The sequence below is a fragment of the Tachypleus tridentatus genome, chromosome 13 (assembly GCF_004210375.1).
Source record: "Tachypleus tridentatus isolate NWPU-2018 chromosome 13, ASM421037v1, whole genome shotgun sequence".
Classification (NCBI taxonomy): Eukaryota; Metazoa; Arthropoda; class Merostomata; order Xiphosura; family Limulidae; genus Tachypleus; species Tachypleus tridentatus.
The window spans coordinates 196,309,483-196,322,213 of NC_134837.1; the positions used below are offsets into that span (position 1 = coordinate 196,309,483).

The 12,731-nt window shown below is 34.1% G+C and overlaps 1 protein-coding gene across 1 annotated transcript in view; it reads right to left on the reverse strand.

Moving 5' to 3' along the window:
* The window catches only part of LOC143237949 (potassium voltage-gated channel protein Shab-like), a 112,188-nt gene extending 99,849 nt beyond the window's left edge, over positions 1 to 12,339 (reverse strand). Inside the window, exon 1 of the mRNA XM_076477723.1 lies at positions 12,028 to 12,339. The gene's annotated coding sequence lies outside the window, so the exon portion shown is untranslated. The remainder of the gene's footprint in view (positions 1 to 12,027) is intronic.
* Between the last annotated feature and the right edge of the window lie 392 nt (positions 12,340 to 12,731).

Consider the following 12,731-nt stretch of genomic DNA (forward strand, 5'->3'; position numbering starts at 1 on the left):
TTGTAAATTCCAATATATACCGTTGTCCCACTAGGGAACACGCTTATAAATACGGCTTTAGATTGAGAAATTAAATATAATGAACACATTAGGTAACCACACGTCAAATGGGTCGTATATTGTTTTATACCACACTTAACGCACAGACCAAAGTCACTAGATGTTTGTACATTTCTTCTAATTGTTTGTACATAACGATGGCTTAGACATGTGCGTTTTATTTATTTTATCTTTCGATTTTAATTTTATGGTTGAAGCTAATAATAATAATTTATCCAATGATTAAAAAAAAATTACAAAAATCGTGTAAGAATATTCTAATGGTCTGGTAAATGTGTCGCTTATAATCAGCCAAGAAACTTAATTGTCTGGAAAACCGTTCGTTTATATTCAGTCAAGAAACGTTTATCAATTGCATTGTAAAATGTGCATATCTATTACTCATGTCACCTTCCTCCGCCTCAAATAAAAAAGAAAAGAAGCAAAAACCCAACTAAGGACAGATTTAGGTAAGGAATTAGGACCCCTAGAATGAAACAGCAGATAAGCGATCAGGATCCCCACTGTTTTTGAAATAAAATGGGGGGCAACAAGCTACACAATGGTCTATCTGTGCTCTGCACACTACGGTTTTCGAAACTAGGTTTTCAGGGTTGGAAGTCCTCAGACCTGCCGCTGTGCGATGTACAAGTCATTTCACTGCTGACTCAACTTGTGAGCACACGGGTCAGAAATGTCTTAAGACTTGCCACACGAGCCAACTCCAGAACATTTTAGTTCTGAGCCTAAGATGGTCGGTCAATAAGATTACTTCGATATATGTCGATCAGTGAATCTCAAAACAACTTCAAAGACGAAAAACTAAATATAAATGAAAATATCACATTATGAGATCTGTATATGTTTTATACTATTTGGTTACACACTGAATTATACCATCATTCTTATATTTATTCTTCCTTACAGAAATGGTATTTTTAATTTGAGAATCACTAGGAAAATCATCTTGTGGTGCATCTGCTTTAACTTTGACACTACATCTTTGGGTCTTACTGTTCTGTGCCCCTCGCTGGTACGGCGGTAAGTCTTCGGATTTACAACGTTAAAATCAGGTGTTCGATACCCCTCGGTGGGCTCAGCGGATAGCCCGATGTGGCTTTGTTATGAAAAACAAACACATACTGTTCTGTAGGCTTCACCAAATATTGAAATTAATGGTTTCATATAGATAATTCCAATCTCCCTTTTCGAAGATATAAATACTGCTGTGACTGTTGTTTTTTAATATTTTATTATCAGTCCACTAACCAATTCATGAATCTGTGATTCAGCTGGTTTGTCAAATCAACTGAGACATCTTCAAACAAGTTCTTCCTTCATCCGATCTGGACCCATGGTTTAGTTCATCGTTACACTTAATCCATCACATTAACAACTACATCTAGGAAATTTCAAGCATGTGTCATTTCTACATCGTTTTCCTCTGCAAATTAACTTCTACATATTGTCTCTTATGGTCTCAGGTCAGATCACGGTCCTGGTCCTGGGACCAAGACCTCGAAAATAGTACCACACGTTTTCGTTTTGTCTAATCAATACATCTCAAACCTTTCTGAAATTATTATGTTTTTAAATTATATCAAAATGCCCAGTTGGCTCATGTGGCAGATACTAAAATGTACGTTCTTAAATGTTTCTTTAACGTTCAGGATTGTGAAACCAACAGTTGAAACAATAAACAATTTCAGAACATAACCTCGTGGTCTTCCAGGTACAAGAACACTAAACATACAACTAAATTAAAGATGTTACATAAAAACAGATAAGCAATGGTATCTGAAACACAGAAACACTAAACACACAACCAAATTAGGAATACGAATAAACGGAAAGTGTTTCTGAGATTACACAGTATGGATTAAATAGTCAACCAAATAGCCATGCACTGAAAATCGATAGGGAAATAAGAATATACAAGCACCTCACATGTTAGAATTAAAAGTAAAATAACACCAATTACTAGGCAGTTCTGATCACAAAAGATAGAGTAATAATAAATAAAGAACTGGAAAGCAAGGAAGGAGTTATTACAATAGATACTATTGCACAGTATCAAGCTGCAGAAATAATAATAATAAATTAACAATGAAAATATGCTCTACCATATGAGATTAAGGCGTTGCAAAAAGAAAAAGCTGCTAATTTCTAGGAATTAAAGCTAATAGGGATTATATTAGAAAATATTAAACAGATGAACCAATGAGAATTGAAAATAATTAGTATTTATAAAATACGAGTTAAACTGTTAATTATTTAACTATGCCTAATGACATACTCTAATTTTTGTTTAAGCACTCACATTCAGCATGGTGCAAATTTTGTGAAAGATTCTGATATGGAAAATATTGAGCATGCTTAGAATAGAATCAATATAAATTCCGAAATTAATATTTTGCATAATAAAGAATGTAAATAAAGATAATACAAGATATTTATGACAGGAACAGGAATAAATTTTGTTTTTTTATATACAAGTAATTAATGGAAACATCAATATAAGAATTTCTATTTTCTGGTGTTTCCATATTTAACTAATTTGAAAACTGATACAATAATCCTGACTGATGTCAGATATTATGACAGATAATTTATATATCGGCATTATAAAAACTAAATCATTCAAATATGTATGCAAGTTGTAAATTCAATGGATTTCTAACATATTATTTGGTAACAAATTGTTTTTAAAACGTGTTTAGATCATCTATTTGTAAGTAAATTAGATAATAAAAATTTACTAACTTGTGTAATTAAAATTAAAAGTAATGGATCATTTTTAGTTACCTATACGTTGATTTGGGATTCAGAAAACAGAAAAATATGACAACTCAAAAAGCAAAATATACAATTATTTCAAAGTATTTGTACAATATCTAAATTTTTAAATATTTTAAAAATATTTAAATTGGTAAAATATAAAAAATTAGAAGGAAGTTAATATAGCAGTTCAATATTGTGCAAATGAATTAGAGGAACTAACTAACAGATAAATTAATGTAAGAATTAAGGCCTTGGATCATAATGTATTTTTAAATTAATTACGAAATTGAAGGATATCATGTAAAATTTATAAAAATAAGTTTGGATGAGGAATATATTTAAAAATTCACAGAAACATGCAGACAAATTTCATTAGAAAAGGATAACTAAATTATTGCAAGGACAAGTTAAATTTATTCAAGTAAATAGATCGTAAAATAATAAATTAAATGTATTGTTGATCTCAAAACAAAAACACTTTCCTTAATGAAATTGCAGATAAAAATAATGTTAGTTACTCTAGGGAGGAAGATTCAGTAAGATTAGTAAATAAATTCAATGAATATTAAACGAGAATATTGGGAGTAGTTTTTGGTTGATAAATTTAACAGATATAGTTTGTCTAATAAAAGTGAACCTGTTAAAGTCAATTCTAACGCGTGTTTGATATACTTCAGAAATTAATTGACCAAGAAAAATATTTGGCTCCATCTGTGTGTTGAACAGTTTGTACATCTGGCTTGATACAATGGCTGAATAAGAAGAGAATACGCAAACCATTTGCAATTCCCTTAATACGACGTGATCCCAAATATCATCTGACTGCGAGTTTCGTATGATTAATATTTCTGGATATTCAGGAAAATTAAACAATACGTTAAATGTCCAGATATTGCATCTGCAATGAAACGCGTATCTCAAGGTGATGGCTTTCAAGTGCCACGTCCACTGGCCAATTGAGAAACAGAAGAGTTATCCAGTGAAGAAGATAATAAACCATTTTTATCCAATAATTCTATTCCTGTCACCTCAACATAAACTATTTCATCTGATCATAGAAGAATAGTTAAACTATCTGATTCGTGGTTTGTCTCTATCAAAGTAACATGGAGATCTTCTTGGCTCTCGTTCAGATAAATGGAATTTACGAGTTTCAGGGACAAGGGTTTCAATTTACTGAAGTCGCCATCAAAGTCTTGCTTCTGTTTTGTGTTTCTGTACAACTATTGATGAACTAATGGAAGAATTGGATACTGAGCATCATCTAAAGTTACACTGAAAGCTGTACTTTTGCATAATAGGAACACTAAGCCATTGATTCCTGTTTTTCATGCTGTAAACATGAAAGAAACTTATTAAAGGAAGTAGATTATATATTCTTAAATGTTGTTCGTTTGTTTTTTTATAGCAGCAGATACTATGTTGTTGTTGTTGTTGTTATCCAGTGTTATTCAACCAGCGAAGAGAAGATGCGGTAAGTTCACACGAACATAAATCTATTTTTTACACCACAAAAATAGGAATTTCAGGCTATCTGCTCTCCTGTGTACGTGTGCGATTTAAAAACCTTGATATCTGAAACAACTAATAGACGACCACATTCAAGATGTGTTACACAACAACGGAAAAGTCGTGTTATACCACAGGTGCTCAAACACAAGGCACACAATTTTATTCAGGAAGTGTTACTTATGAAGGGAAGTGCTGTAACATTCCAGGTACAATGACAAAATGCACGATTACATTCACAACGTGTTCTACAAAAATGGAAAACTCGTGGTATCTCAGGTATTAAAGTATATGGTACACAGCTAAATTTAGAATACATCATAGTAAAATGGTAAAGCCATAATACTTTGTACTTCTTGGAAAGGTGGTCAATAAATTAGAGAAGGAGGGATACATAGAGAGAAAATGTTATATTTCTCACACTTGGAGAAATAAAATCAGGGGTTCGATTCCTCTCGGTGGGCTCAGCAGATAGCCCGATGTGGCTTTTCTATGAGAAAACACACACACTCCTTGGAGAAATTCATTTTTTTAATACTGTCTTGCAAATTTAAAAACTTAAAACTTAAATACTATTGAAATATGGGTTATTAGTTACGTAGTTATTAGTAGTTTACATTTTGAATGTAACTCATTAAAACCTCAGAAAAACTTGGTTGTGGTGAGAGGGTTAACAATAAACACAGTTATTAGTATCCACACGCAAATCATTAAAGTAGTTTTCAAGTCCTTTACGTATATTTTTCCTTATTCTATCATTTTCAGTTAAACTACGTTTTATTGCATGGATTACTTGCCATGATCAATAAATTCTGGTCTATTTGAAACATTTTTACGCTGTTAGAATATTTTATGTTCATAAAAGTTTCACCAGTAACTTCTGTAATGTAGTAATAAGTATGTATACTAAGCAAAGTACTTTTGATGTTTAATAAAAATAAGACAACAATAAGCATCTAACTGCTAAAAGGTTTTTCTTTTTTTGGTTACTACCTTCTCAAACGTAGGTTTAGGCGCTAAACTGAAAGGGCTTGTTAAAACGACAGTGTGAAAAATCTTCCATCAGTTTGTCAATCTATTAAATATTAAACGATAGTTTTGTCAACACTGATCATCAGCACAGATGAACTAGAAAGAATATAATGGTGTTAAAGTGCGCCATTATATTATAATCCAACCACAACTCGTGGGAGTTTTTCTTGGACTTTAGCCCGATGCGTAGTTAAGTTTCTATTTCAAATCTAGTTCTTTCCTCATCCAAACCTAACAATGGTTATTCTCTAGTCGCGAAGTACGTGTGTAATTATTTTGGTGTTTACAGGAGAGAAAGATATTCTGTTTCTAGTGTATCACCGTGTTGGATAAACTAACAAAAAACGTCTCACTGATATTATGAGAGCCGTAGTAAAATATTTTATTTAATACGATACTTTGAAAAGAATAGTTGAAATTACTATACATTGAGACAAGTTCAAATTTCTCTTTTTACAAAAAAAAACACAGAACATCACAAAGAAAAAAACAAATTAATCGACGAGACTCTTTCTACAAGATAGTAAATATGAACATAAAAACTCGTTTATTTCTACAGGAATACCAAACTAGTACAAACACACACAAAATAACCGGTTATTTGCATAAAATAACATTTTGAAAATTTCGGAAAAAATCTATTTAATGTTCAATAATGTTAATATTTAACAATTGAAACTTGAGAAAATGTGTTAAGATAATTATAACACTAACATTTCAAAAATTGTAAAGGCCTGTGCTTGGTATACTGAGAATCTAAGGGTTCATGGTTTGAGTCCTGCTACTTCCAAGACGCACTTTACACTTTAAGGCCGTGGTTACGTTATAACTGACAAACAAGAGTAGCCGAAGTTAGCAAGAGTTCTGTTGACTTTCTCTCTAGTCCATCCGTTCGAAATTAGGGTTGGATTATTCAGATAATTCTTACGTAGATCTGCTTGAACTTCCGAAACATGCAAAATTTGTATCCTCTTCACTTCATAAAATATTCGGGAGTGGGACATTATGATATAAAAATAGGTGGTTAAAGTATGTAATACTTAAAGTTTTGCTTACAGAAATATAAAACAAATAAAACTATCGTCAGTAGTTTAATGATTAGCATTCGAAAGCGCCATCTTCACATCCCCGATGTGCCGCCGAAGACAGACAATCATGTTATTTGACGTAGACGGCGGGTTCTGCTGACTCACTGTCTTCATTATAATCAGTTATAAATTACGAACAATTACGGTTTATCGTCTGGAGTCTAATGTGATAATTTAGTCCACGTCCAACACAAGATACCATTGAAAATACGAAATATGTCACAAAAGATGAGGATGGCAACATCGCTAGATATTCCGAATCGGTTGTTAGGTTTAGCGTGCACCGCTTCTGTGCAAAGAAGTATTCACCATGATTTTTAACTACACTACTAAATTCAATCACTAACACGCTTTCGTTTTTTTTATGGATATTCTAGCAAAGTGGCAAAGGGATCCAAACCAGGAACCGTTGAATCTACAGTCTAGCTTGCTAACGGCACCTTACAGATTTCTCATGGATTAACCTTTGATAAAGTAATTAAAAGTTGTAGTTATGGAAGAAGTGGAATAGGCTTCGAAGGTTAAGTACTTGAGAAGTAATTTAAAAAATAACCATACATGAAGTATTCTGTTAAGACTAAAACAACAACGTCCGCACGCAAAAGGAAAAAAGAACTTTCTGTAAAAACCTCACATATACAGTTATAATGGTAAATCGTTCACAAATTACAGCTGTTTTATTATTATAAACAATACAAGTGGAATAGTTTTAAAACTATCAGCAAAAGAATACCTAGAGCTAATACTTTATCTTCCACCAGTGAGTGATGGTTTGTTTTGATTTGTTGTGAATTTCGCGCAAAGCTAAATGAGTGCTATCTGCGCTAGCTTCCCTAATTTATCGGTGCAACACTAAAAGGATTGTTTTTGGTTTGTTTTGACTTTCGCGCAAAGCTACTGAAGACTATCTGCGCTAGCCGTCCCTAATTTAGCAGTGTAAGACTAGAGGGAAAGCAGCTAGTCATCACCACTCACCGTCAACTCTTGGAATACTCTTCTACCAACGAATAGTAAGATTCACCGTCATATTACAACGCTCCCACGGCTCTAACACGCATTTGCTCTCTGCTAATTAATTTCACTCCAGTTTCTTCAAATATTGAGTAATATAATATGTTTTTAAACAGAATTATCTTTTTTTTTAACGAAAGGCTTCTTTAAACATTTGGACACCTATTTGTAGTGACCAAAAACTTTTGGTTTAAAATATAGCAGGTATTATACATAAAAACGAAACAAAGATAAGAATTATAAGACAAGTAAAAAACAAAATGAATCTGTCCATTGTCAGGTCCTGTCATTACCTTTTAACGCATAACGGAAAACGTCTGCTGTCACAATACCCAAAGGCGTTGTGGATATTGCATCTATCAAACACGATCCTAAAGCTAATGTCAAGCTAGTTAGCCATTACAAGAATTAAAGTAGGATTTAGAAGTTGAGAACTTTGATCTAAAACGTTTCAACTTCACTGCCTTTCGCTGTCTGCAAACAGTTGTAACTTCTAATATCCTGACATAAAATAAAGGTGTTAAAATACCGCTACCTCTGACCCACAATTCCATCTTCCGTTTGGATCATGCATGTCCGATAGAATTTTCTCAACGCTCTAGCTTTTACACGAACTTTCACCATTGCAATATGGTGGTGGTTATATCACCTATATACTTTTAATGTAATGTATAGTATTATTACTGTTAAGTGTTGTTCGCAAGATACGTAGATGGATACGAAACGGGATCCAAGTTTTATATCATTAAGAATTTTACACCAAAAAAATTAGAATAACAGTTACAATATTCCATTTAATACCATCTTTATATCATAAAGTATCGTATGAAAATTAAGCTGTCGCCATCATACGGATCGAGCCAAGAAATTTTCGCGTTATAAGCCACCACGATTACCCTAAGCCACCAAAAGGGTCAGAAATAACGTAAAGACTTAGAAACACACACACACAGTTTCATTTTCTTCCAAAAATGCCTCTCGATTAAACCACATACTGTGCAATAGCTCAATCCACGCAGAAGATAATTTCACTATTCTAGCTTGTAGTTCACTTTAACTTTAAAATGTTGCTCTTTGTTAGTCTGCCCGCTTCCAAAAGTGACCCTTAACCTCTATCTTACTCTTCTTATTCTCTCACAGCGAAATAAATCACATTTATAAAAGTACGAGGAAACAAATAATTGTTTCAGACTTTCGCACAAAACTACACGTACATAGTTGTACCTAATGTTTAGCTAACAAACTAGAGAAAGGGCGTCTAATCAATATCACCCACGATCAACATGTTGGCTACTCTTTTCTGGTCGTATACTATAAAATGATCCCAATTCCTTTAGGGCACCCACAATCCCAAAGTGTGACTCTTTCTGCGGTTTCATTGGATATACAGTACAGACTCAAATACGGTAACTTCCGATAGCCTATCATTAGCCTGTCTGGCACGTTCACAATTCGGCGAAAAATACCTAGCTTGGTATGTATTCCAACATAGTTGTTTCCCTAATGGAAAGTTACTGAAATTAAAGTTAGCTGTAGCCGTAACAGAGTTGAAAAATTAGGTCATTCTAAGTTAGTAATGAACCACGAGTAATGAAAATTTTGATGATAAAACTCGCTCTTTCGTTGGTGATTTAGTTAAAATGTAACAAAAGTTATTATGAAAACAACTTTTAGGTCAACAGTTTGGGTAGGTGCTATTATGACAGAAAGACCACAGGGGGTAAATGGTTTAAGGTCTACGTGGGTGAAAAGCGGCACGTGCACTCTTACTTCTCCCAGTGGCACAGCGGTATGTCTGTGGACTTGTAACGCTAAAAACCGGGTTTCTATACCCGTGGTGGGCATAGAACAGATAGCCCTTTCTGCAGTTTTGTGCTTAAACAAACGAACTTACATCGTGACATTTAGACATTCCTAGCTGTATCCCGAAATTTAACACTTTCCCCAAGTCCAAATTTAAATAGCTAAACTGTATTATGATTGAATGCTCTGTAAGACGCAAGCATACATGCTAATATTCAATTACAAGCGTCTAATATCAGACGATCATATGTTCTCGATTTTAGGGATGGGGGTGAAGAAAATTGTCCCCAGGAAAATATCGCCGAAAGTACCCCACGAATTTCCCTTAAATTTCACTTTAATAGTATTAGCTGAAGCACCCGGGAAAGCGTAGAACCCTATGTATTCTTATGGTGGCCCTAAGGCTATATGCTAAGTTTGATGATAATATGTCCAGCGGCTCTCTGGTTATAAGCGGACAAACACACACATACATACATAGTTTTGTCAAAAATATGGATTGGATGAACTCTGTAGCATAAATACATTAAAAATAAATATTCGGCTAGTTATTATTATTATTATTATCGGTTTATTATTTAATTATAAATACACAAGTAAATACCAGCAAAGTAATACATAAATCAAGCATTATCTTAACACTAAACATCTAGCCTAATAAAACGAAACTAGTCTTTTGTTTAGAGAAATGAACCATTTCTCACAGAGGACTATTACATGAGAAATCACTGGTGCATAAACTCGTAAACCCTAAGTAGGATGAATGTAATCCTTTACAATAAAATGCTAAACTTCGAGAAAAAATAACAACCTCAAAATATAAACAAATTAGAAACCATATTATTTTAATTTTTATGAGTAATGTGCGATTTAAAATTGAAATTTCTATCGTTAATGTTATAAGCCTCCTAGTAGACATAACATAACGCGCATGAATGGATTAACGAGATTCCCACTGTCCCTATCTACTATCTAGCGAAACCACAGCCAAGGGAACGGGCTTGGAGAAATCAGCGGGGAAATATGACAGAGACATAAACCGAAACATCAGATTTTAAAAACTAGAACAGCTATGTAAAAAACTTGTATTTTTTAACTTTATATATACACTTGTAACGCTAACAAGTTTCAAACATTTTCGTCATGAAATAGTGCAAGAATGCAATAAATAACAAATGCTACACTTCAACCTTTTTTTATACTTCAAGTACAAACCGAGCAGACAGACATAATTCAGTCTAGCTTCTGTCATTACACGACATAGCTTTGTTAATCCCTAGAAGTTTATTACGTTCCACATACACAAAGTTAAGGAAGGCAGTGTGCAAGATCAAGCTAGAATGACGTACACAAAGTTTTTGTTTGTTTATTTGTTTTAGATTTTCGCGCAAAACTACACGAGGGCTATCTACGCTAACCGTCCCTAATTTACCAATGTAAGATTGGAGAGAAGACAGCTCGTCATCACCACCCACCGCCAACTCCTGGGCTATTCTTTTACAAACGAATAGTAGGATTGACCGTGACATTATAACGTCTCCACGGCTGAAAAGGCGATCATGTTTGATGTGACTGGGATTCGAATCCGCGACCCTCAGATTACGATTCGAGTACCTTAATCACCTAACCATGTCGGGCCGGCTACACAAAGTTAAGGAAGGTGGTGTGCTTTATCAATCTAGAATAACATCATACACAAGATTAGAAAAACATTTTGCCAGACCTAGCCAGAATGATATTATAAACAAAGTTAGTGAAACATGTTGCTAGACCTAGCCAGAATTACATTGGACACAAAGTTAGAAAAACATGTTGCTAGACCTAGCCAGAATGATATTATAAACAAAGTTAGAGAAACGTGTTTGTTGGATCACGCTAGAGTGGTGTTAGACACAAAATTAAGAAACCCTGTTGTCAGATCTAGCCAGATTGACATCAAACACAATGGCTCCAGCCAGATCTTGGGAAAGGTACCATATAAAAGGATAACAATAAACAATAACTGGGGCTACATTTCAAAAAAGACAGGAAAAAATATTATCAATCTCCTTCCTTCCCTAATTCTCGAAATCGAAAAAACTAATACAACTTAAGGTAATAAAAATATTTCCTTACTGCTAGTGTTACGAACAACAGGAAGACATTGTACAACACATAACCTGAAACTATAAGTGTTTCTAATCTAAAAGACATTACACAAACCATTATAATCCTGGTAATCAAGATATCTATGTATTTAATCGTCGTAACGCATAATTTTTGCGAAATATGTCAGTTAACAAGGTTATCCACACTTTAATTAACTCACTTTCTGTGCATCATAAATGTAAATTACCAATATTTTAAAATATATATTAGTTAAACGTTAACTTATCTAGACGTTCAGTACCAATATTAATTATTACCAAACCTGAGTAAAAATACATTAGTACTCCTAGTATTAATTCCATTAGTCTGTGTAAATTATTTTCAGGAACATATCCGCATGTTTAATTAGAAAAATATCTTAAATTGTTAAAATAACAAACTTGGCCATGTTTGTTTAAGAAAAAAAAAAAGGACAAATGAAGTCATAAACAATACTATGTTGGGAGATTTGGTAGGCCTAACTAATATTTCTTTTAGTGTTTTCACAGCCCTAGCTTTAGGAATACTCATAAAGGAGTGCATGTCAGCTCACGCGCCTTACTGTATTCCCGTGTATGCTACTGCTGATAACAACAATGTATGTGAAAATAATTTACATAGATGCATTTCAACTTACCTTCACGCCAAGTTTCACCCAAGTCAAACTTAACGTCCATGTTGTGATACAAGTGAGCGGGCATACAAAAATCATTCACCATGTCAGAGCAGATATTCAAGACTTCATCCCTGGTGGTAAAAACAAGAAGTGAAGAATCCAGCCTTCACGCACGGTCTGTCATCAGACAGGGGTGTTAGGTGTTGGCGTTTTGCCAAAACCTTCAATAGTAATGATTTCGTTCAATTAAACGCAGAAGAATCGCATTTGCTTCACGAAAATATTACACTTCCACTGCAGAAGTAGAGCTCAGCCACGACTAACGGAACTCGGCGCGCGCACACTAACAGCCGCAGAATCAGGCAGGCCCCCCCTCTTTCTCTTCTGCTTCCACCAAACCTGGCACACATAGTCTCATCAACTCGTGACGTCACGTAGATCGAACGAGACGCAAGCAGATGAGAGGACCTCTTCCGAGTAAGCCATTCATATCTAATTCTGAGAGGTTCGGTTCTGCTTTCACAATGAAGAAACGCTCGTGGTAAGTGTAATTCGCTGCTTACAGATTCTTCATCCATGGGATCTTTTGGAGTTCTTAATATTGTAAATTGTGCAGCTCAAAACCAAGGCGATAAAAACGACTGTTCAATCAAGACAAAAATATATAGATTCCTTCGTTACTAAAGCAATTTGATAAGACGATAAGCTGCCATAAACTTTCAGAA